We start from the raw sequence: 27,081 nt of genomic DNA on the forward strand, positions 1-27,081 counted from the left end.
AAGATATCTCATTAGATCAGATTACAAGTTGTTTCCATATGGGTAAGCTTTATTTTATTTTATTTTGATATTTTATTTTTTTGTATGGTACTGGGGATCAAACCCAGGATCTTGCACATATATTAGGCATACACCCCCAGTCTCTCTCTCTCTCTGTATTTTTATTACCATTTTTCAACATCAGTGTAGATTACTGTACTAGTCTTCTAAATTGGATTTCCTCCCTTTGGTAAAACCCTATACTGCAAATCACCATCATATTTTCCCCTTAAACATTTTCATTAGGGCTCTTTCTTTGATCAGAAGAAACCTAAAAGGCTTATACATAAGATTCAAAATTCTGACTGTCATATTCCATGTTCTAGTAAAACACAGATCTTTTCTGATTTGTATTTTTGTTGTATTTCCAGCTACATTTAGTCTTTCTATGCACAATATTCCCTCATAGATTATCCATCTCCAGTGCTCATCTAACCTTCGAAAGCTAGCTCTGTTTTCAGCACACTTTGATCATTGATCATTTCGATATTGAATCTATAATGACTTGTCTAACACCAGAGTTCAACAGTTTAGGCCCATGAGCCAATTTCATCCTTCCACTTATGTTTGTATTGCCTGCAAACTAAAATACCTTTTATAAATTTTTTAGCCCTTGATCTGTACTAGTACTTGCAAACTTCTGTACAAATCTGTTCTCAGGGGTTATTGTGTTATCTCTCAGATTTATTTATTTTGTGCTTTAATTTCACTTTTTAAAAATAATTTTAAAAAATCTGGATCATCTGCATAAGCTCCTTATAACTGGGTTGCCAGTATGGTTTCAGTGCTCGTATTCAGGTTCTAGCCTAATTGGCAATGCTGGATTTTAAATATTTTTCCAGCAGGTCCTGCCAGCCTCAGCTTCAATCTTCAAATGCAATCTTTAGATGAGCATCTGCATTTCATAATCAGAGAACAAAACTTTTTACTCTTAAGCCACTAGCAATTTCTAATTAAAATCCATATTCAGATTTCAGGTTCTTCAGTGAAAGCATCTAAAATAGAACTTTATGGAACAGTCTTTCTTAAATATATTTTCAAGGCTTATTCAAGTTGTAGACACTCTCAGACTCTCCAGACACTTACATACTGCAAAATGTTCTTAAATCTTTAAACAGGTAGCCTCTGTCCTCAGGGGATTGTGACATTATTTTACTTTTGTACTTGACAGTAGATATCATTTACCTTTACCTATATATTTTTATAATTTTATTGCTTTCTGATTGATTCACTCATATTCAAAGAAAAGACAATGGGGAAGGCAATCAGTTCTAGCAGAGACCCCTCCCACACAGCCCTTATATTAGCCCCTTTAAAAAAACTTCAGAGATGCCCCTTGGTACAGCTCATATTTGCAGTGGAGGTCTTGGTATGGAGATGGACAGGCAACTTGGGAAAAACATAGAAATTTTATTATGTTTTTCATGGATAGAAAACATATTACACTGTTTCCCAGGTGTAAAATACAATATCCAGTATGATGATTTACAATTACCACTGAGTCTTTATCTTCTATCCAAATTCAAATATACCTTACCCAAATCTAAAGGGAAACAAAAATGGAAAAGAAAAAAGTCATCTAAACTGGGAAGGTTTTCAAAAGCTAAGAAGAAAAATGAGGAAAGCACTTGAATAATGGCTGGATTAGGCAGTATTATAATGTAGGAAAAAGTTAGAGGGCTGCTTTCTTCATTTTAGGATCCAAAGGGAAAATATTTTCACTAATCAATGAAATTCCTTTCAAACATGATTCTATGAGAGAGAATAGAAACCATAAATAAGTATCTTGATATTACCTTTGGGGGAGAAGATCTAGTTTCATTTTGTGCAATTGATGCATATTCACACTAATATACCCCCCAAAAGGAGAGACAGTGTGCTCTTGTTCTCTAAGAACTTACTCTTTCAGAGGCAGCATCCACAGTACTCAGGAGCTTATCAGAAATGCAGAACGGTAAATCTCAGCTCAGAATTACTAAGTCAGAATTGTATGCTAACAAATTCCTCTTGTGATTGTCAAACATTAAAATGTGTTTTAGTCATCTTTGTCACTGTGACAAAATACCTGAGAAATCAACTTAAAAGAGAAATGATTTACTTTGGCTCCTGGTTTCAGAGCTGTTGGTCTGTGGTTGACTAGCCCAGTTGTTTCTGGACCTGTGGTGAGGCAATCCACCATGGCAAAAGGGTGCAGCAAAGCAAAGCTGCTCACCTAATGGTGGACAGGAGACAGAACAAGAGGAAGAGTCAAGGCACAAAATATACCCTTTAAAGGGCTGGCCCCAGTGACCCACCTCTTCTAACTAGGCTTCAGGGCCTCAAGTTTCTACTACCTTCCAATAGCGCCACCATCTGGGGACCAAGCCTTAACACATGAGCCTTCCAAGAGTATCAGAGATCAAAATGATAACATCTGAAATACCTTGCTTTACAACACACATATCCTAAGTAATCTTCCTTGCCACTCTTTTACTGAATTTTGTTTTCAGAGGAAAGCAAAATATAACACTCACATACCCCCAAATTATATTGATAACAGTAGCAATAAAGAACAGCTTGGTTTCTTAAAGGGATAGATTTTAGTAAGAATAAGTGAGAAGATATGAGGAAGGTTAAATCTCGTCAACATGTGTCATATTGCTGTTCTTTTTTAAAATTATATTCAATGAAACATTGACTTTTGTTTCAATTTATATCAATCGAGGAGATTAGTTTGGGATAGTGTTATTTAAGTGTTGATTATTTAAATATTTTTTGATCTACTCACTTTCCCAGAAATTTTGAATATATTCATTCCTCTGTAACAAATCTATCCAGTACCAAAGTAGGGATCATTGATTAATGTAACTTCACAACATTTTTGTTTGCAATTTGTTACAATAACAACTAATCTTTATTTTAATATTTTTTCTGTTTGTTTTACCTACTAACAAAAAGTATTTCATCTAGAACTATGCATTTAGTTAAGAGCAGAGAAAGTAATTTAGAACATGGTGGCATTCGATACAAATTAAAAGAACATTGTCTCAAAGGATCCCAGAAATTATACCAAAAGGAAGATCATGCTCTTTTTAATGAATTTAAATAGGATGGGTCCCAAACACTAATAATGGGATGACTATGTTTGCAATAATGTAAATGGCTTTTAACAAGTACATTGGAATTCCAGAGCCAAATATATCTGCAGGGAGTAAAACTGTTGTCTATATAATCGAGATACTAGCATTCAAAATTATGTAGAGGTTTATTTTTTTGATTAGTTGTATAGTCTTTGATATGTTATCATTAAAATCAAATGGTATTCTAATTTTTATTATTTTTTAAGGAATTGGTTTTTTGAAACCAACTCTTTGGTATAAGAATTTTGAAAACAATTTAATTTTTAATTTTTATTATAATCAACAGCTACCTATATTTGTGGCTGAGAAATACATTCAAAATCCTTGATGGGGGTTATTTGGGGAAGGCAAACAGGAAAATGAATGTTATAAGAGGTACATAGAAGATTTCAATTTATCTATAATTTTGTCGTGTAGTTTTTCTCTTTCTACTTGTTATTGGTGCATTATAGTTGTACATAAAGATGGAATTTGTTGTTACACATTTGTACAGGCACACAATATATCAAAATAATTTGGCCAATATTATTTCCCAGAACTTCCTTCCTCTCTCCCTACCTCTCATCCCCTGTTGCCTTTCCTCTACTGCTTTCCCTTTTATTTTCATGTGACATCCCCACACACCTCACCTCATTCCTTTCCTTTTGCCTCTCTATCTTTCACATGTGAGAAAAATAAAACCCTTGACATTCTGAGTTTCTTTTATTTCAGTTATCATGTAGTCTCTAGTTTCATTTTTCTGCAAATGATATAATTTTATTTTGTTCTTTATGACTAAATAAAACTCCATTGTGTATATGTATAACATTATTTTTTATCCATTCATCCATTCATTGATGGACACCTAGGCTGGTTCCATAGTTTGGTTATTGTGAATTGTGCTGTTATAAGCATAGATATATGTATCACTTAGTTAAGATGACTTTAATTCATTAGGCTGAATACTGAGGAGTGGTATAGATAGATCACATGATGGTTTCCTGTCTAGTTTTTTGAGGAATCTAAGTGCTGATTTGCATAGTGGTTGTACTAATTTATATTCCCACCCACAGTGTGAAAGTATGCTTTATTCTCCACACCCTCTCCAGTATGTATGTTTGTATGTGTGTGTGTGTGTGTGTGTGTGTGTGTGTGTATATATATATATATATATATATATATATATATATATATATATTTTGTATTCTTGATGACTACCATTATGACTGATGTAAGATGAAATTTTCATTTCTGTGGATTGCACAATATATATTTGGCAACAACCTGAATGAAGTAGCTAAGTTATTTATGGTAATAAATTAAATGCTTTATATATCTTAGAATCTTTGTATTATTTTACTAAAGCAAGGAGAATTTATTAAGAAATTCAGGTATATTGGCAACCAAATATATGAGTGATAGGTACACAATATGCAATTCCTTCTATTTTATTCTTCTTCTTGTAATTACACATAGCCATCACTTCGAGTGAAAATAATTATATAAGAATATAAATTCAGTGTCCATTAAAGCATATGGGTGTACATTTAGGAAATCCCTGCTTATTTTTATTTATTCAATTCAAGAAATGTGCTGAATTATTAAGGAAAAGGTAATAGTGTGGCAGTCTTTCTGGCAAATTCATCTTCATTGTTATAAAATTATTTGCTTTCATACAGGAAGTGTTCATCAATGAAGTAGTGTCAATTTATATAACAAATGTATGACTTGATTGATTTTCCTTTCTGAACACTAGACACAGATTCTAGTTAAGAAAATGATTGATAATACATTTAGTAGTACATATACCTCCTCACATTCACTACCCCACAAGAAATACAAAATAAATAGTTTCTCATAATTTTTGTATCATTTCTTCTTTTAAAACTAGTTAATATATAGATCTACTACTAGTACAAATCTTTAATGGCTGTCTACTAATATGCTACAAAACACAAAGCAGCAGTATGGTAATAAATTTAATCTCAAAAAATATAATTAACTCTCATTTGGTTGAGACTGAACCATGTATGTTAATACAGAATTGAATAATGCCAGCCCTCTATCTTCTCTTTGGAGAAGTGACAAATAAAACAAATTCATAATACATTTAATATTATAACTATAAAAGAAGAAATATCTAACTCTACTGCTGGAAGCAATTTACCAGAAGAAGTCATATTTGATAGGAAAAAAAAAAAAGTCTTGATTGCAAACTGTGTTCTTCCATGCCAGACAAGAACTAATAATGTATGATGGGTATGTATTCAAAAGCTAATATACGACTATTTAGTATCAGTTTTAGGGAAAACTTCTAAACAGACAGATTATCCTAAGCTTCACTCCATAGAAATGAACAAATAAAAGCTGTTTTTTAGAATAATCCCAGCGATTTTAGAGGAAGCAAGTTACTCTGATTTTTACTTTCCCCATCGTTCCAACTACAAGCTTTAAATTGTCAATTTATATAACAAATGTATGGCTTGATTGATACTGATTCATGTTTTTAAGATAGGCATATGCTTGATGAATATGACACAATGAATACTATGTCTCTTTTTGCAAAAATAGGACAGGCAGGAGACATATCAAATACTTTTTTCTGAAATAATTGATTTTATTCAAGTCAATGTCAGAGACCAAATAAGTTACACAGCTGATTGTTTCTTAAATTGCTTTACTCAGTTGCAATCTTCCTTTTACTTCACTTAGAGTTTGTATTTTGTTACCACTGTAGAAGTTCAGCTCTTCAAATTCAAATAATATATTGCAGGAAGGAAGACAATATACTGGAGTATATTTAAAATTAAGAACTAACTATTTCAAGTTAGAGAGACTATGTACTTGAATCTCTTGTCTCACAAACAGCAGCTTGAAAATATTAACCATTAACTCTACCTGGAGAGTTATCAAGCAGTTGGGCAATGGCACATGCTTATAATCCCAGCAATGCAGGAGGCTGAGGCAGGAAGATCACAAGTTCAAGGCCAACCTCAGCAATTCAGTGAGATCCTATCTTGAAATAAAAAGAAAAGATGACTGGGGATGTAGCTCAGTGGTAAAGTATCTCTGGATTCAATCCTTGGTACTGAAAGAAAGATGGAAAGAAGCAAGGAAGGAAGGAAGGTAATTATGAGGCAGTTATCACATGTTTCAGGAAAATAAATAGTCATATGTTTATATCAAACAAATATAAAAAACTCAATAGTGTGCACCTACATAAACACACTGTTCAAACACCAGCAGTGCCAACTATCAATAACTAAGTTGACATACAGCATTCTTCTCTTTTATAGGGTGGATGTGTTCTAAGACCCCAGTGATGCCTGTAGCCACAGATAGTAATGAGCCCTATAAATATATACAGATAGAGTATCCTCTGTCCAAAATTCTTGAGACCAGAAGTGACGATGATTTTGAAGTTTTTAGACTTTGGAATATTTACATATACATAATGAGATGTCTTGGGGATGAGACTCAAATCTAAAAATAAAATTTATTTATACTTCATGTATACTTTATGTGCATAGCCTAAAGGCAATTTGATATAATAGTTCCAGTGTGCCTGGATTGTGACTATAAGCAGTCCATGCTGTTGGGTATGGGACTTTCACTGTGGCATTTTGTTGGCCCACAAAAAAAAAAAAATAATAGTCAGATTTGGGAACATTTGGGATTTTGAGTGTTCAGATTTGGGATGCTTAAACTGTTTTAAGTTTTTCCTATACATACATGTTTTGATAAAGTTAATTGATTAGGCACAGTAAGAAACTGACAATAAAAAAATAATAATAAAATAGAAAAATTACAACAATGTACCATAATAAAAGTTATGTGAATGTAGTGTCCCTCATGACGTCATATTATGTGGCAGGGGGCTGTAGCTCAGTGGCAGAGCACTTGCCTTGCACATGTGAGGCACTGGGTTCAATCCACCACATAAAAATCAACAAATAAAATAAAGGCATGCTGTCCCTCTACAACTAAAAAAATTAAAAATAAAAATAAAAACTATCATATTGTGCTATACTCACCCTTCTTTTTGTGATGGTCTTAGAAGATACAAAGAGATGCTCTTTACAGTGTCTATCTGGCATATCCTAATTTTTAGCATCCTAATTCATGCTTCAGGGCTATTATTAAGAGAACTGAAAGTTACTTGAATATTCACACTGCAGTGCTGCAAGAGTCTATGAGCTGAGGTGACAAGTGACTAATAGGCAAGCAGCATATAGAGTATAGCTATGCTAGAGAAGGGATGATTCACATCCTGGCTAGGACAGAGTGGGACCACATAATTTATCACACCACTCAGAATAGTGTGCAATTTTAAACTTAAGAATTGTTTATTTCTGGAATTTTCCATGTAATAATTTTGGTCTGTTTTTGGCCACAGGTAACTGCACTATGAAAAGTGAAAACACAGATGGGTGTGGAGGTGCTGTAATGAACTTTGTTTCCTAGACTCCTTACATATATAGTAGATTTAAGTGTGTATATTAAATATCTAATGCCACACAACAAATTATTTTAGAATTCTTGCCTAAAACAATGTATATCAAATATCTCACAATTCTTATGCATCTACTTGGCTGGGTGCTCCTCTCACATTTTCTTAATTGGATGAGGCAATGGAAGATTCAGCTGGAGTGCATTTATCTCAAGACTAATTTGAAGGAGGATCTGCTTCCAGACTCATCACATGATTGTTGGCAATATCCAGTTCCTCACAGGTTGTTGGGTTGAGGATGTCAAATCTCTGCTGGTTGTTGGTGAGGGATCTCCATTAAGTCTTTGTTATGTGAGTCTGCACAGGGCAGTTCACACTGGGCCGTTGGTTCCTATCTGAGCAAACAAGAGGGCAAACAAAAGAGAATGAACCAGACAGAACTCACAGTCTTACTACAGTAGCCATCCAAGAAGTGGCTTCCCAATGCTATTCTATTTATCAGAAGTGGGTCAGTAGGCCCACTTAGGGGAAGGGATGCAAAAATTGTCAACTCTTGGGTGCAAAGTCTAGAGCCATCTTAGAGTCTGCCTCACACACGATACATGGCACGAAGTAGGCACTTAATGAACATTTGTGGAGAACTGAATGATTTTTTTAAGTATTAAAATATCTCTGACTAAATAAAATTCAAATTATACCAAAAGGAAATATACTAAGGAATAACTCTGTACTTCTGAAACCAATGGAATTAGTTTTTAGCAACAAAATCTTTGCCTTAGGGGCTGGGGATGTGGCTCAAGCGGTGGCGCGCTCGCCTGGCATGCGTGCGGCCCGGGTTTGATCCTCAGCACCACATACAAACAAAGATGTTGTGTCTGCTAAAATCTAAAAAAAAAATATTAAAAAAATTCTCTCTCTCTCTCTCTCTCTCTCTCAAAAAAAAAAAAAATCTTTGCCTTAGTCAGTTAATAATTCCTGTGAATAATTCAATATAATGTATCTAATTATTACTCTTCATAATCTAACTTAGCTTGGTGACTTGCCAAAAGACAGCTATTTAAAAGAAATGTACATTTTGGAGTTAACCACAAATATGCTGGTTTAATATTAACATCACATTTTTTATATTAAAATATTGTTGGTGATTACTAATACCACATTTCCTGAGCCAGTGGCTTTCTGGTACCAGCAACCTTGAAATGAATTTAAATGTATATTCTCAGCATCACAAGTTGTATATGTTCAAATGTATATATGTTGTATATGGGCATATATTTGTGATGATCCTCAAATATAGATATTTTAAAGCTTAAGTGAATTCCCAAAAGATAATGTTTATATGACATGATGAATTTATCATTGTTTTCTACTTAAATTGAAAGTTCACATTCAATTTCCTTCAGCAACTATAAAAATACTGCTGCCAGCTTCACTGCTTGCTTTCCTTTACAATAATACTTGAAATTTAAGAATATATATGTATTTACATTTACATTCCATTCTTTTTGAAGAATGGTTACCATTACAATGATTTTTGCATGTTTACCTAGAATGTCTTTATAACTAAGGGCCAAAAGATGACTATTGAAACCCATCAGAAATGTAATGGATGCTTACATTTACTATAAAGCACTTAACTTTAGTATTTTGAGGGAAAGAATTATTAAGTGAGGAAAGAGATTTGTTTTTAACGCTCTTTTTGGGCAATAAGCAATACACTCCATCAAAATTTTACATGTTTTCACTGACTTGAAAGAGTGATCAAATAAATTCCAAAGATAATTTTATCCTTCATTCCTATTTCTTAGAACCTTGGTACTTATGTTTCTAATTCTAATAAGCATAATTTAATGCTATTTTACTTTTAGTTGCATTTAAAATATTAGCATCAATCTCTAGATATTCTGATTTCTGATTTGCATCTCTAAAATTTTGCCCATAAAATATCAATCTCATGTAAGAATTGAGTCAAAATGATCAAATAATGGTAGCTAGAGCTAATACTAGAAAAAAGGTTTGATTTAAAAATGTAAAAGTCATATTTTACATTTGTTTATAGTTAGAATTTGCTTTTATTCATACATGGCAACTATCCAGTATTTATGGTCCCAGCATAATGAATTCAATAGTTTCCCAAAGAGATTTTCTCAAGTTCTAACCACTGGTACCTGTGAATGTGACCTTATCTAGAAATATGGTACCTGATGATGAAATTTAAAAATTTTTAATTTTTTAATAAATCTTCCTGGATTTGGGATACAACTTAAATCCAATGTCTGCTGTACTGATACAAAAAAGGAGAATGATTTGAGACTTCTAGAGACACATAGAGGAAGGACATCTGAAGACAAGAGAGACATTGGGGAAGAGATCTGTGAATCAAGGAATGGTGCCAATTGTCCACAACTACCAGAAACTAGCAGAGAATCAGGAAATTGATTATTCTTTGGAGCCTTCAGAAGGAGCCAATCGTGCCTTTACCCTGATTTTGACCTATGAGAATACACATTGGTAATATTTTAAGCCATTTGCGAGAATTTGTTATAGTGCTTTTAGAAAATCAATACAACCCCACTAAAAGATATTAAAACACAAGAGATTTTTATTTCCAAGATAAAAAATAATTAACTGAGTTGATCTGAATATCATTAGCTTAAAAACAAGAAATAAGTAGTCTGTTAAGGCATGTTGAAATTCCGTTCTTCTTGATATACTATAAGGTTCTATAATTTGTGGAGAAAGTAGTATAATTAACATTATTTAAAAGGTATTATATGAAGGCCACACTCTGAAAATGAATAAATATTAAAACATCTCAATTAATATTTTATCACACTATTTTAATGGTCAAAATGTGATAAAAATCCAGTTATGCTAAAGTCAATAGAGTTCTATTAATATATACAAATTTTAATAAATTGAGTAATGAAGTATAGTAACAGTTTTTAGGTCTTTCCTCCAAGGGGAGCATAATGTAGCTTGTCCTTGATTATTACCTTTCACAACGTATTTTTGATGGTTGTATAGATGACTCGACATGAAGGAGAACTGGAGAGAACTTTTTACAAAATTACTCTCTAAAGATTCATCCCTCTCATGCAAAGAGACCTGGAAATGTCACATCGTCTCTTGTCAGAGCTGCCAGAAATGTTTGAATCCCAGTGAAGAAGTGGCTTATTCCAAAGCTGACACAGATTTTATACTTCAGAAAATTCTATTCTAGGAAGAGGTAAAATATATATTTTTTCAATTAAAATGCATATTTTCTTCTGTTTTATGGCTAAATTTTGGTAGTTTGCTTGTTTGTTCATTTGAAGTTTTAAATCCACCAAGATTAAAGTTGTGTTTCTGTCAGATTATTCGAAACTGGAGCATGATGGTTAACTCTATGTTTCAGTTTGATTGGACTATGGGGTAGTCAGACATTTAGTCCAACATTATTCTAAGTGAGTTTGTGAGGGTGTTTCTGGACATGATGAACATTTGACTAGATACAGTGAGTAAAGTTGATTATACACCATTATATTAAGGGTGTGTGGATCTTACCCAATTAATAGAAGACTTGAATACAACACAAAGGAGTTAGAGAGAATTTTGCCTGCCTGGCAGCTTAAGCTAGCACACTGTTTTGTTGTTGTTGTTGTTGACTTGATTGCTATTACCTCACTGACTTTCTTGGGCCTCTGGCTCATTGAATGCAGATATTCGGCTTGGGTTATTGTAAGAGTTAATTCTTGTAATCCATCTCTCTCTCTCTCTCTCTCTCTCTCTCTCTCTCTCTCATCTTCACTGACACATACTTCTTTTCATGATAGTTGTGGTAGATAGAACTTGGAGAGAACTTTATGTTCATGTTTCATAAGAATCCCCTCCCCTAAGTGTAGACTGGATGGGTGGTATGCTTGCAAATCATAAAACAAAGCAAAGATGAGCTGTCACGCCCATGGTTATTTTATCTGTAACATATAAATACATATACAACATATATGCATATATACATATCTATATTCATATATCTATGTCCATTCCTATACAAATACTCATATGTATGCATACACATATGTATTTATAAGCAAGCATACAATACACAGACTTCATATCTTGATGATTTTGAAGAAATAGTGGCCATGTTGAAAGAGAGCCTATGGAAAGGACCATGTCAAGGAAATTCAGGAAATGAAAACCGTCTCTACCCAAAGGTCATAAACAATATGAAGACCTCAGTTCTATAGCTATCAGGAGATTCATACTATTAACAACCTGAGAGAGTAAGAGAGTTTGGAAGTTTATTTCTCCAGTTAAGTCTTTTATAAGACTGCAGTCCTGACCAACACCTGGATTTTAATTTAGCCTTGACCCATGGAAACTAGTTAATAAGCATGAGTTGCTTTAATCTGCTGAATTTGTAATATTGTGTTATGTCACCATAGAAAATATATTAACTGACAATTTTTTTAAAAAGCAATGTTACTTAAAAAGCTATTTTCCTTTCTTGATCTATATTGCTTACATTTAGTATGATGTGAACTATTTTATGCATGAGTATCTTTTTCTGCTTTACCTATTTATATCTATTTTTTAAAATGGGTTTTTTTTATAGTTTTAGATAGGCAGAATGCCTTTATTTTATTTATTTTTATGTGGTTCTAAGGATAGAACCCAGTACCTCACACATGCTAGGCAAATGCTCTGCCACCGAGTTACAGCCCCAGCCCTATTTATTTCTATTTTGACCTATCAATTTGTTCTAATGGTAGCTTGTTCAGAATGAAATCAGCACCCTTTCCACTCTAGAACTGGGAGTATTTCATAGTAATTAGGTTAGCTATTTATTATAATGTGTTTTATAATATTATTCAGATTTATTTCTGTGAACTGCTATTTTACAATTCACATAACAAACTCACCAACATACACAAGCATTGTATTACTGAAAACAAATATTTTATAGTTACATTACAAGGAAAGTTTGAAAGTAAAAGTTTTTACGTTGTCAATTGCCTATGGTGAAATAGTATTAGTTCTAATGAGAAACCTCCATTACATTAAATCTTTCAGCAGAGTAGATGTGAGATTTACCTTTTCCAGGACTTTTACAACTGACTAATGATATGTTTTTGTGCAATACTTTTACTCCGAAAAGACATTGGTTTTAAAAATATACCCATACTCAGGTATTTATTTCAGTTTTGGATTAATTCATTAGCTTAACACCCTGGTTTACAGAATCTCTCACGTCTTTATTTTATTATACTGCTTTGGCAGGTTTAACATACCCTGCACAGGGAGGCTTTTCTTGCCCCACTCAGCTCGGTTTTTCTTTGCTTTCTGGCCCTTGTCCCAGTTCCTAGGGCTTAGCAACCTCTTGAGAGTTTTCAGCCCATGCCCTCCTCCTCTTTGGATCTGTCAGTCAATCTCAATTACAGAAAAACATTTTTCTCTGTATCTTTGAGGATCAATGTGGTAGAGCAGGTTTTTTGTATAATCTGAAGGGTACGCAAATTATTTACCTGGATCTATAAAGAGCATAAACTGTACTGTCTATAAATTTTTGTATTTAAGTTTTTCTTGCTTTTTTTTTTTTGTACCTGGGATTATACTCAGGAACATTTAACCACTGAGCCACATCCCCAGCTCCCTCTGCTTTTTATTTTCACACAGGGTTTAGCTAAATTGCCTAGGGCCTTACAGAGTTACTGAGGCTGGCTTTGAAGTTGTGATCCTCCTTCCTCAGACTCCAGAGTCACTAGGGTTACAGGCATGTGCCACTGTGCTCTGTTTCTGTTTCTGTATTAATTCTTTTATTCATTGAAGACATTTCAAATTCTTGCCTTAAGGAAATGAGGACAATGATAGGAGTAGGCAACAATACAGTCCTTGATATCAGACAGATATGACTTGCTGGCTTAATGTGCTTACTTTGCTATTAACTCACTACATGGCTTTGGAGGGACAATACAAACTCTTGGAGACTCAGTTCTCTCATCTCTAAAATGGCACTCACTATAGTTTCTCCTTACATGACAGATAAGATGAATTAATCCTATCTATTAGTAATAAGGCACTTTGAATAGCATTGATTCACAACCCCAGGTGATTTTGCTCCACTCTGGACATTTGGAAAGGATTGGAACAATTTTTGGAGGTTATAACCAGAGAATTAAGTGAGGGGGCTCTACTGAAATTGGTGGGTAGAGGACAAAAATTATATTACAAATCTTACATTGCCCAGCATAGTCCTTTATAACAAAGGATTATCCATCCCAAAATGTCGGCAGTGCTGAGAAAGAGAAATCATGCCATGAAGCTGTTGTCTCAACAAAATTTCTTCTCCTGCATTAACGATATTTTCATTAGAAAAATAAAACTATCAAAAACAACTTAAATAATTTAGACTTTAAAGGCAAGTCTATTTCTGCATGTGAATTTATTTAGAGAATAATATATGACTATGTAGTATAAATATTATGCATAGAAAATATTCCTGAATAAATAACTTCTTATGAAATGATAGCCAATTCTTTTCTTCCAAAATTCATTATTTTCTGTAAGCCAAATCATAATGCTTTTGACCTTTATTAAGACATGTTTATAAGGAACCAGATGAAGAATCATTCATTATTAGTTACTTACTGAAAGTATAGCTAGTGGGATTAAAACCCAGAGCAATGTTAGGATTAAGTAAATAAGTCACGTCAGCTCTTTATTGCAATTAGAGTTAATTTCTTTTAACAATACCAATCTGAATAGTTGCAGAGGTTAGAAGTTTTGTTTAACCAGTACAATTAATCATTATTAGTGCACACTTTATTGTGATCAATCACATTCAGTTTTATGGCCAGAGCTGGTCATAATAGAATGCATTAGTAATTGCCCAGATACAAGAAAATAGGCCATCAGCTCCCCTTTTCAACCTCTAGTATTATCCATTACTAACACTTATTTGAACATTTTGTGTATTTTTCTGGTTGAATAAATGTTGACTGACAGGAGTGATTAGTTTTAAACATAACATGTAAATTAAACAAATGTCCTATTACAATATATGTATTCACTTGAAACTTTTAGTCTTTTTCATGTATCCACAAAAGAGATAAATATCTAGATAAGGTTTATTCAATGCAACTTTCTCAATGGAGCTTTGCCTGGTAATTCTCTTTAAAACAGCCGCCCCTACCCACCCTATATACAAAGACACACTTCTTTAAATCCACATCATGTATAACTAATATAGTGCAATTACCTAGTGTACTATATATTTTGTCTTTATTTTGACTGTTATTTCCCTTACCACTCAATATTAGCATGTATAAAAACATGAGCTTTGATGTTTGAAATCCTAGGTTTTAGTTACAGTTCTGCCTGTTAACTACTTTGGGACTTGGAGCATATTAAATACCTTTGTATTTAACTTGTTTCTCAACTTCTACATGTATAATAATGCTCCCTAACTTTTAGGGTTTTGATGGTTTGGGTGTGGTTTGAGCACCTCCCAAAGGCTGACTGTGATTAAAGATTTGGTCCAAAGGACAGCACTATTGGGCATTGGTGTTGATTAGGATAGGGCTGAGTGGAGGAGCATAAGGTATATGGAGGCGTGCTCTCAAAAAGGATATGTAACCCTCTCTCTGTCTCTTTGCTCCTGGTTTGAGATGTAACTTTGCCCAAATACATGTTCCTGCCATCATAATGCACTATGATCTGATCACATCTCACCAGATCTGAACTGATGTAGAAGCCATGCCCTTGCACCTCTGAAACTGTGAGCTAAATAAACTTTTTCTTTTATGAAGTTAAGTGTCTCAATATTTTCTCAGTAATAATGCAAACTGACTTATACAAATTTCTTGTGAAGTTTAAACAATTTGATATAAGGTAAAAGTGCTTACTAAACACTAAGCAAATGTGTTAGATTCAATAATTAATCTTTATGAAGTAAGATGAAAATTATCTTCATGTATCCTTCAGAAACTGTGTGGGACATGTGTGGCCTCAGTAAGCAGTAAAAGGCTTGCTTAAAGAACAGTACTACTCCTTTGGTTACCAAAGTTTCTAAGGTTTTCTTTTATCACAAACATCTTTGTGGTCTGTTGGAACCACCATGTCCTTCCCTGTTCTCCCCCAAGGTGTAGTGAAGAAAAAGTAAAGAAAAGGCAACATTAGGAGTCAAATTAGAAGGACGTGTTTAACATCATATTTTATTTTTCTTATACTTTGTTTTACTGACCACTTTTATCATTTTTATCAAAATGTGGTTCAAAGGACAGAGCATATAACATAAAGAAAATCAAAAGTGCTATGTTTGTAAAAACATGATAATCTTTGTGAAGGCAAATTGCAGTTTGTTGGGTTAAAAACAGGTGTTGTCTACTTAATATATAATGTGAAAATTGAGGTTAGGCACACATAAAATGAAAGCATTCTTCTTTGTGACTGACGCAATCTGTTTGGGGATCCATGCTTGATTTATTATTAAATATCATAGAGAACATAATAAGTGAATTAGACTTAAAACAAACATCACTTTATTTTATTTTCATTTATACTTGAGAAGTCTTTATTTAAATGAATTAAATTGCTCAGACTGCAAATAAAACAAATGTAAGCACAAATATTTTAGATAAAACTTTATTGTTCAATTTTGTACATTAAATCTGGAGATGATAACATGTTAAAAGTAAACCTAATACCCCAATAAATGCACAACAATAGTGTGAAGTGGTATTATACATTTTATATTTTAAGAAATCGAAGGTGAAAAGTTTATGTAATGTGTCTTTTTTATTACAGTCAACATTCAAATCCAGATTTATAAGACTATAGAGCTGATGTTTTCCATGTCCCAAACCTTCTCCTAATTATTAGAAATGAGATCACATAGATTTTTACCACCAAAGCAAGTGTTTAGTTTAGATTTTAAAATTGACTCCTGCATCAATTTCACAAAACGGATTTCTGCTACTAGCCTTGAAGGAAAATCAGGAACAAGAGCCTCCCACCACAAACAAATAGAATTAAACAAAATTATGTGAAACTATTCCCAGACATTGGACAACAGATAATGAAGGTTTGTGATCTTTGAAATATGGTGCATAAATCATGTGAGACATAGGATCCCCTCATTTCATTGACTGGAGACAGTTGCCAGACCACTAATGCAAGAGGACCTTAAGCAAGAACGAATTTTGGAGATGAATTCAGATTTTGGAGAGAATGACTGGATGTGAAAAGCTATACTTCTAGACAAGTGGGATCTATATTAAAAAAGCATTCTGGAAATCTTTTTAAAAAATTCTGGAATGCTAATTAAGAATTCTTGAGTCTTTGCTGAGTGCTAGGCTATATATGCATGAAGTACAATTCAAAGTAACAAGGTAAAAAAGGACTAAGGATTCATAAACATGGCAATTCTAAGGGCTCTTGCAGGCAAACCTATGTTCATTCTCTAACCTACAGTAGTAGTAACTCTTCAGTAGTTACCCATGGCATTTTGTAGAGAGATAAGAAAGGATTTTCTTTTCATTTTGTTTGTTTGTTTGTTTGTTCTTGTTTGCTACTGGGAATTGAACCCAGGAGTGCTTAACCACTGAGCCACATCCCCAGCACATTTTATTTTTTATTTTGAGACAACATTTGTTTTCCTAAGTTGCTTAAGGCCTGGCTAAATTGCTAAGGCTGGCCTCACACTTGCCATCTACTTCCTCAGTCTCCAAAGTCACTGGGATTTAAAGGCATACATTTCCATGCCAGCACAAAAGATTTGGTCTTAGTGGTAATTGATCTACTAATCTGCCTTAGCAAACAATAACAAAGAGATAAAATTGATACAAAAGTTACTTTTACCCTTCCCCCCTAAAAAAAAAAATAAAGGAAAACAATAATCAAAATTGCTGCAATAAAAATGTTACCAAAAGAAAAACAACAATTTAAATTACAATAAGATTATTACCAGTCAAATATCCAGAAATTGTATCACAAAATCAGGATAAAATTCAGTTAACACAGAGACTCAGAAAGTGTAGAGAGAGAAAAATATAAGACAAAAATACTAAGCATCTATAATATATAAATATTTTAAATAAAATTAAAAAATAAGAATATAGAAATTAAATAGTTTAAAAGGCCCATGGAAATTTGAGAGATAAAAATCAGATTATCCAAAATCAAAATTTTATTGCATGAGAATAATTTATTAAACATTACCCAAAAAGTCAGTGAACTTGAATACATAGCAATACAATCTCATCACAATCCAATAAAAAAGACTGGGGGAAAAAAAAAAGGATGAGCCTCTAAATCTATGAAATAATTCAAAGTAAAAAAATATATATACAATTAGAATCCTATATTGATGGACATAGAGAAAAATACTTTAACAAATAATTGTCATGAATATCCAGGGCTTGGGTTGTGGCTCAGTGGTAGAGTGCTTGCCTAACATATGCAAGGCCCTGGGTTCAATCCTAACACCATGTAACAATAAATAAATAAAATAAAGGAATTATGTCCAACTACAACTAAAAAATAAATATTAAAAAAAGAATATCCTATTTTTTTGGGAAAAAACAACTCTAACAATCCAAAAAACAATAAACAGAAGACACACACACCACATTAAGGTATATTACTTCCCCATTTCAAAAAACCAGCAAGACACATTATATACAAAGAAACAAAAATGCATTATCTACAAGTGAAAAACAATGCATATTGTGTACAGAGAAATAAAGTCAGCATATCTAGGAATTCTCATTTCAAATAATGCAAGCCAGAAAAACCCAAAGATAATCGGAGACAGTTGAAAGTAATAAAATGCAAAAATACGTCGATCTACAAAATTATTCTTTAAAATCAAAAGTTGAATATAGACTTTTCCAGATAAAAGGAAAGTAAAACAATTCATCAGCAAATAGTCAAAGCTGTAAGTAATATCAGAAACAAATTCTTCACTTTGAAAAAAAATTATAGTACATAAAATCTTGGACATTCCTAATAGAATAAAACCACCAGAAACTATACATATCTGAGTAAACACAAAATACTGTTTCTAAGTTTTTAGGTCCTTTAACAGATAATTAAATTTTAAAACCAAAAGTAAAAAACAATGTATTGTGAGTTTATTTCATATGTAGGAATAAATTGTATTGGAGAAAAGGTACAAAGGATGATGGAAACATTTTTTTTCTTTCAAGAGTGTCTTACATAATATATTCATTCTCTGCATAATTATGTTTCAGTCAATGATAGACTATGTATGATCATGGTCCCATGAGATTATAGTCTTTTAACAGTGTAGGCATCTTACTTTATATAAGTATACTCTGTGAAGTTTGCACAATGATTAAGTCACCTAATAACATATCAATATCCATATCAATAAATGACATATGACTTTACATGGAAAGGTATATAATTTTAAGGCAGCCTGTCATGAGGCAAAGGTATTTAGATATACATATAGAAGATGTATTCTAATTATTAAAATAACTACAAAAACTTGAAGAATTTAATAAATAATGGAGACATTGTTTATAAAATAATCTTTTTTTTCCAGGGCAGAAGAGGAAAATGACATAAGAAACAGATGTAACAAATATAAAGCAAATGATAAGACGACTATTATAACCCTTAGTATGTTGATGTTTACATTAAAGGTAAATAGTCTAAACATCTAAATAAAAAGCAGAGGTTTCAGATTGTCTACAGAAAACACATTTTAAGTGTACATAGAGATTATTAGTAATATAATTAGAAAATGTGAACCCTGAAAATATAGAACATAAGAAATCTGGAAAAGTTATATTAAGAACAGAAAAAAATACTGAAGAAAAAGCAATATTACTAGAGATTGAGATGGGCATTTCTTTTTTTATAATCTTTAATTTTTTTTAATTAGTTATAAATGACAGTAGAATGCACTTTGATACATCATATATAATGGAGTATGATTTCTCATTCTTCTGGTTATACATAATGTAGAATCCCACCGGTCATATAGTTATATATGTAAATAGGATAATAATGTCTGATTCATTCTACTGTCCTTCCCACCTTCATACCCCTCCCCCCTTTAATCCTCTCTCCCTAATTTAAAGTAACTCTATTTTTCCCTAGTCTCTCCTCTCATTGTGAATTAACATTCATATATGGAGAAAACATTGGGCTTCTTGTTTTGGGGAGATTGGCTTATTTCATGTAGCATGATATTCTCCAGCTCCATCCATTTACCAACAAATGCCATATTTTCATTCTTCTTTGAGGCTGAGTAATATTATATATATCACATTTTTTATACATTCATCTGCTGAAGGACACCTAGGTTGGTTTCACAGTTTAGCTACTATAGAGCCAACTAATTGAGCAGCTATAGAGCCAACTAATCAAAAATCATTTTTTAACACTCATGCCTATATACTTAATAACAGCCACAAAGTGCATGAATGTAAAATTAATACTCATAATAAGATAAAAAGGAAAACTAGAATTATTGTTGTAGTTTTTCATGCTGTCTCTTAGTAATGGCTAAAACAGACATAATCAGTAAGAACACAGAAAAAATATTAGCAATATCATTCAAATGAACCAAACACACACACACACACACACACACACACACACACACACCCAACTATAACCTAAAATAGCAGAATACATATAGTTTTCAATTATGTATGTAATATTTAACAAAATAGACTACATTATGTGCTATAAGTCTCATCAAATATAAATAAATTAAAATTATATATTGTATATTTTCTGACCTCAGGGAGAGATCTGGAAAATAATCCAAACACATGAAATTAAGCAAGGCATTTCTAAATATTCCATAGGTCAGACAAAATCCAAAAGAGAAGTGTTTTAAATTAGCTAAAAATGATAAAACAATATTTAAAAATTTGTGTGGTATAGGTTAAACAGTGCTAAAAGGAAAAATCATAGATATAAATGGCTAAATTACAAACAAACTAACAAAACATAAGTTTCAAACCTCTATTGCAAAAATTTGCAAACCTTTCTTCAAAGGCCCAGATGTACAACAACTTAGGCTGCTTAGTCCACTTTTGATGCTAGCAGTGCTACCATTGTAGGGTGAAAACCACCTGAGACCATGCGTAAGTGAATGAGCACGGTTGTATTCTAAAAAAAAAAAAAGGAAAGAAACCCTTTAATTTATGGAACTATAAACTATAGTTTGATTTATATATTTTGAAAATATATTGTTTTTAGTTTTAAAATGTGAAAATAGGTAAAACCACACAGTTTTCAGGCGCTACAAAAATAGGTGATGAGCTATATTTGAGCTGGAGGTCTTAGTTTTCTGACTCAGGATATAAGTTTCACCTTGAAAAAGGAAAAAAAAATTCAAAGTAAATTAAAGAAAGGAAATAACAAAGAGACAAGTAGAATCAAAAAATTTTGATAACAGATAAACAGCAAAGGAAAACAAAGAAACCATACAAGAGTAATTTGGAAAAATCAGTGAAGTTGGTAGACTTCCATCTCCCTTAACAAAGAAAAATAATTGAATATATTATTAATATTTGGAATAAAAGACAAATTCTAGGGTCCATATGTTAATAAGAAAATAATATAGACAATTTTATGCAAAAAAATTTGACAAATTACTTGCAGTAATAAATTTCTTAGAAGATAAAAATATTCTAAATGGATCCTTTTGCTAAATTTTTAGCAAAGAGAATCTGGAAATATATAAAAAGGATAACTAGAACATCTGGGGTTTAGCTTATGAATGAAATCACCATATTAACATAATGACCAAGAAAATAAGAAACAGGAGGTCTTCTCAATAGATGTAGAAACAGCATTTGATAAAACCCAAGTCTCATTCAGAATAAAAATGCTTACCAAATTAGAGATAAAAAAGCGAACTCTGTGAAACATTTATGAAAAATCTTAAAATAATGATGGCACTTATTGGTGAAGAACTGAGGTTTTTCTCCCTAAGTTTGGGAACAAGTCAAGATACATCACCTCTATCAAATTTGTAGTAGAGGTTCTAACCAGTGCTTCAAAGATTTATATATATATATATANTAAATATATATATAACGTTATATATATATAACGTTATATAAATATATATATATGTATATATATATATATATATAAAACTATACATATATAGTGTTATTTTACAAAGGAAGGAATAAACTAGTAGTCTTATATGCAAACAACATGACTATCCTAAGACATGTAAAAGAAATTTCCAGAACTAATTGTTGCATTAAACAAGGATATAGTATGCAAGGATGATACACTAAAATCCATTATGTTTATTATAAATGAACAATTAGAAGTTAAAATGAAAATATCAAAATATTTGAAATAATACATAAATATTAAAATACTAAAAAGCCATGTATAAAAAACTAAAGACATTGCTGGAGTTATTAAAGAAAACAACCTCACAAAACTGAGTAACATGTCATGTTATTCATAAATGGAAAGATCCAATATTATTAAGATACCAATTCTTTCTGAAATAATTTATAGATTTTATATAATCCTAAGAAAAATTATAATAATCTTTTCAATAGAAATTGACAAGCTGACTTTTACCTTTGCATGGAAAAATGACCCACAATAGTCAAAACAATTAAATAAAAAGAACAAAGGTAAAGACTCAATCTCATTTAACCCTTGGTATAAAACTATAGTAAGCAAGCAAAACTTTCTATATGACCCCCTACTCTCTCCCTCCCTCCATCTGGCATAAGGATTGATATATCAGTCAATGGAATAGAATAGTTAGTATATTAACTCACCTATATATGGCAATGGATTTATGACAGCTGCCTAATTAATTCAGTGGGAAAGAACAGCCTTTTAACAAATGGAAGGGCCATACATGAAACAGGGCACCCTGGGAAGGGATTCTAAAGTTTCTGCTTTGTATATTATCATGATATTAACTAATTATTACTGTGTGCAGTAAATTTATTAGCTCTTACTTCATTATTGTAGTAACTTTTAGGTCTGGAGACAAAAATTTGTTGGGACCTGTCAACACCTACCGATATCAACACGTATTACACCAAAATGTCCTTGTAATTGACTTTGCCACCAGCCTATGTCCCAAAGTGAAAACTTCCCATGGATAAAGTGACGTCAGCACAGGAGTTCTGCTAACTCAATAAGGTTATTTTGGAATAGAGCAATTGGGATGGCTGAAGGTTAAATTGCCCTTTCTAAAAAAATGAGCTTTATGTTAAAAAATAATACAGTGTATTAATCATATCTTTTTTTTCATTTCTGCTTTTTTTCTTGGAATAGAATACTTTGTCTTTCTGAAAGCAAATATTATAAATCATTAATTAATAAGTACTTCTAATTTCTGCATTATTCTGATATGTCTTTGGGATACTAATAATAAAATTATTGGGCATTCTGCATGTTAAAGATAATTTTATATAAAACTTCCTTATTTTCTAGCAAACCACCTAATGAATATCATAATTTTTGTGCTTGTGAATAATGATACTTTCTTAAAGGAGGCTTGTATAGAAGAATTAAAACACTACAATTTAAAGTTTTCTGAAAATGTTGTAAACAGTTTGAAATTTAGTATGTTCTTGGGTGTGAAATGATTTAATGCCTTCTCAGATAATTTACTCATGCACAGGCCACTTATGACACTTCTATTTCCATAGCCCATGTGGTAGAAATCCCATATGCTTTGATCAAATGGTTTCAAGATGAAAATAAAAGTCTTTATGTCAACAACTCAAGAAAAATCAATTAAACCATACTTCATATGGGCTAAAGGAGGCTTATCATTTGGAGAATTCTTCTTGTGGATTATAGTAATCAGGTGAAAATCAATTATGGCAAAATGATGATGATTATAATTAAAATTAAGGAGCTAATAAATGGTAAGTAATACAATTATTTAATACTAGATATATTTTCCCTTCTGTGCTATAAATTTAAATTTGTAAGGGAGCACAATATCACTTATTTTAAAATGAAAGTAGATGCTCAAAGTTCTTTCTTAAAAGATATATTAAGTTATGAAAAAAGAAGAAAAAAGAAATCACCCATGGTGTCACTACCCAGATGTGGTTACTAATATTTGAAGAATATTCTTTGCTAATTTAATTTTCATCTTACATCTAGATCACATAAATATCACTGATAGCTATAGGAGTGGGTGTCCTGTGTCTCAGGTAGTGAGTGCAGAGTTTTGTGGCTGGGTCTGAGTGCAAGCCTGGCATGAAGAAGCTCTGGTGTCAGAGGGAGGAGGGTGTTACAGGCATGACACCCTAGGGCAGCCCTAAATAGAAGCTAGGAAGACTGCTGTGTGACGCATCAGTCTACAAGGCAGTGGAGATAGAGTTCTCTTTCTTTTTAAAAAATTAATTGTTTATTTTGCATTATTTTTTAAAAAAACAGAAAATGTGTGCTATGTTCCTCAGAAAAAAATGAATTTTACACTAGTTCAGCAAACTTTGTGATAAGTTTTTTTTTTTTTTCAAATCAGTTTGTTTCATTGATTAAATAAGAGGAAATTTGACTTGTTTAATGATACAGGAGTAATATGTATCAATCTTTGATTTCATATGTTTCTAGATGTCACTATACCCTTCATTTTAATTTGGGCAGTATAGCCTGCAAACTGATTTGAACTCTCAGTATACTAGTAATTGTTACCTGTGATGCTTTTGATTTTATATTTCTATAATTTGAGGCAACAGTTACATCCTATGCATTCACCCTAAGAATAGATAAAATGCTCTCTTATTGCTCTTATTTTCTGTATCCAAGTGCTAGACTGATTATAGATTGTCCAAAGAATTTCTGAATAATTTGGAACAGAAGCTAGCAGTCAATTAAAATTTGTAAAATTTGCAGTTTTAAAGTTATAGTAGCCTAACTCCACCCCTCAACTGGCAACTGAAATACAATGTAGAGGGCAAAGTCAAGCCTTCACTCAATTCTCTGCTTTTCTTTCCCTCTCCTCTCCTCTCCTCTCCTCTCCTCTCCTCTCCTCTCCTCTCCTCTCCCTCCCCTCCCCTCCCCTCCCCTCCCCTCCCCTCCTCTCCTCTCCACTCCTTTCCTTTCTTTTCTTTTCTTTTCTTTTTTCCTGAAAGGATCCTGCCAGAGGATGGTGCTGAAATTTTCCACACAACTCGAACTGAAGAGCATATAAAGGGCTCAGATGCTCCATCCCAGCAGCGGATATTAATCAAGATAATTTCTTTTTTTTTTTCCTTTTCTCTACCTCTCCTGAACCCTCTATATTTTCTCCTCTTTTCTTCCTGCTTCTCTTTCCCTTCATTTCCCTCTGTTCTTCCTTTCTTTTTTCCCTTTCTCTATTCTCCCCTTTCTCTCCTCCCTTCCTTCTTTCTTCCATTCCTCTATTCCTTCTTTCTTCTTTCTCTGAAATAAGTCAAAACAAAACAATTGCCTTTCAGTAGTACATAATTTTACCTTAGTCTTTCAAATTTTCTAATCACATTAGTAAAAAACAATAAAATATTACAGATTGTGAGTTTTCATGAAAGTTTAGCCTCCAAATAATTCACATTGTGTTTTCTACACATAATTCTGAAAATAAAATTTATTTAATAGGAAATTATATTACCATTGAGATTAAAATGAACCAATATCTATAAGTGCCAATTGAATTTTAAAAATCTATATGTGATATTTTAGGTAACACTTCATTGATATTTTTACTTTTTTTTTTTCATCAAGATAAAATACCATAGGCAGTGCTATAAGTATAAGAATTCAATTGACATTTCTTTAAAGCAATAAACCAAGGACATTAAGAATCATTCCTTGTTTAAAAATCCTATTTATTCTTTTTGTAGAGAATACCTACAAGTCAATGGGAGCTCCACGGTAGTTAGGTAGTTAGGATGAGACAAAGCAGTACGTTCTTTCACTATTTGCTGTCTTTTCTTATGTGGTAACAGTTTTCGACTGAAAAGAGGGATCCATATAGAGTACAGACAGGTTCACAGGGCAGCCATCAAGATTATTTAGGCAAAAGTCATGATGACACTGAGAGTCAGAAGGATATTTTGTTCACTTTTGATCATCTTAGCTACTTGCCCACTTTTTAAAACAAGTGCTTTTATTTTTTTAAAAGGCTATAGAGATTTAAAATCCTAGAAATGAAATTGGTGAAGGCGTTCCTGCACCCACTGTCTGACAGGGTCACAGTGTGGGGATGCTGCGGCAGGGCCGCACCATCTGGAAACCAGAACCATTAGGAATGTTAAGTGTTTTGTTTATGATACTCATGATATGGATAACAGGGCATACATCAATCAATAATAAAAATAATAAACTTTGTATTGCCTGAGATTTCAGGAAAATTCCCAGAATGAGACTAAGGGTACAATTGAGACAGGCCATGAGGTGTGTTTCAATATCTCTCAGGATACAAACAATAGTGTAATTCCTCAAGCCTAAACAACAAGAAATATTTATCCCATGGTTAACAATTTATACTACCCCCCTCAGTCCCATCCTAAAGCCACAACCTGTACAAGAGTCTAGCTACAGAAAAACAATTGTTGTACCAACAGTACAAGGACCATCGTATGTTGCTTATGGTATCCCCTTTGAGGACAAGAGGCTAATAAAAATACATTTCCCCCCAACCAATAGACCCTCCTTTGCCTTACACAGAAACTTAGGATGAAAATGGAAAAAACATAGTTAATATAAATGACAAATGGGTTGAAGTGTAAAGCCTGCCCTTTAGTTAAAGATTACAAAGACATAAGAATTGGTGTGCTTTGACCAAGGATCAAGGAAGTTCGTTAAGAAAGCAGGTAAATAGGTCATATGAAAAAAGAAAATTACCTTGGAAATTAAAAATAAAATAATGTAAAATTAACATAGATATATTTTAGAGACACTTCAGAGTAGTAGGCTTTTAAATAATAGACTTTTACTACTTTAAGTGTGTTTTCCTGGGATTTTAGTTTAGAAGTAAGAAAGCTTACCAATAATCATAAGTATGCTTTAAAGTTAAATGTTAATGAAATAATTATAGGTATGCTTTAAAGTTAGAAGTGACCTATTGGTCAATGTAGTCTAGTTGCATCACCTAGCACCTAGTGATTGAGGTGAAAACATAAAAGGTTGATCATGATTGATTAAGGTGACAGAAAAATATTTTGAACAATGTACTCAATATCTTAGGTAATCAATGTGTGTCAGAAAAGATTGTAACTCTTGAAAATTATGTAAATCAAAAAAGTTTCTTTTTTTTTTTTTTTGTATCCGATTCGCCAGAATTTTATTGAGGATTTTTGCATCTAGGTTCATTAGAGATATTGGTCTGTAGTTTTCTTTCTTTGAAGTGTCTTTGTCTGGTTTAGGTATCAGGGTGATGTTGGCCTCAGAGAATGAATTTGGAAGTTCTCCCTCCTTTTCTATTTCCTGAAGTAGCTTGAAAAGTATTGGTATTAGTTCTTCTTTAAAGGTTTTGTATGATTCTATACCTTACCCATC

This window comes from Marmota marmota, unplaced genomic scaffold (genome assembly GCF_001458135.2).
Source record: "Marmota marmota marmota unplaced genomic scaffold, marMar, whole genome shotgun sequence".
NCBI classification, from domain to species: Eukaryota; Metazoa; Chordata; class Mammalia; order Rodentia; family Sciuridae; genus Marmota; species Marmota marmota.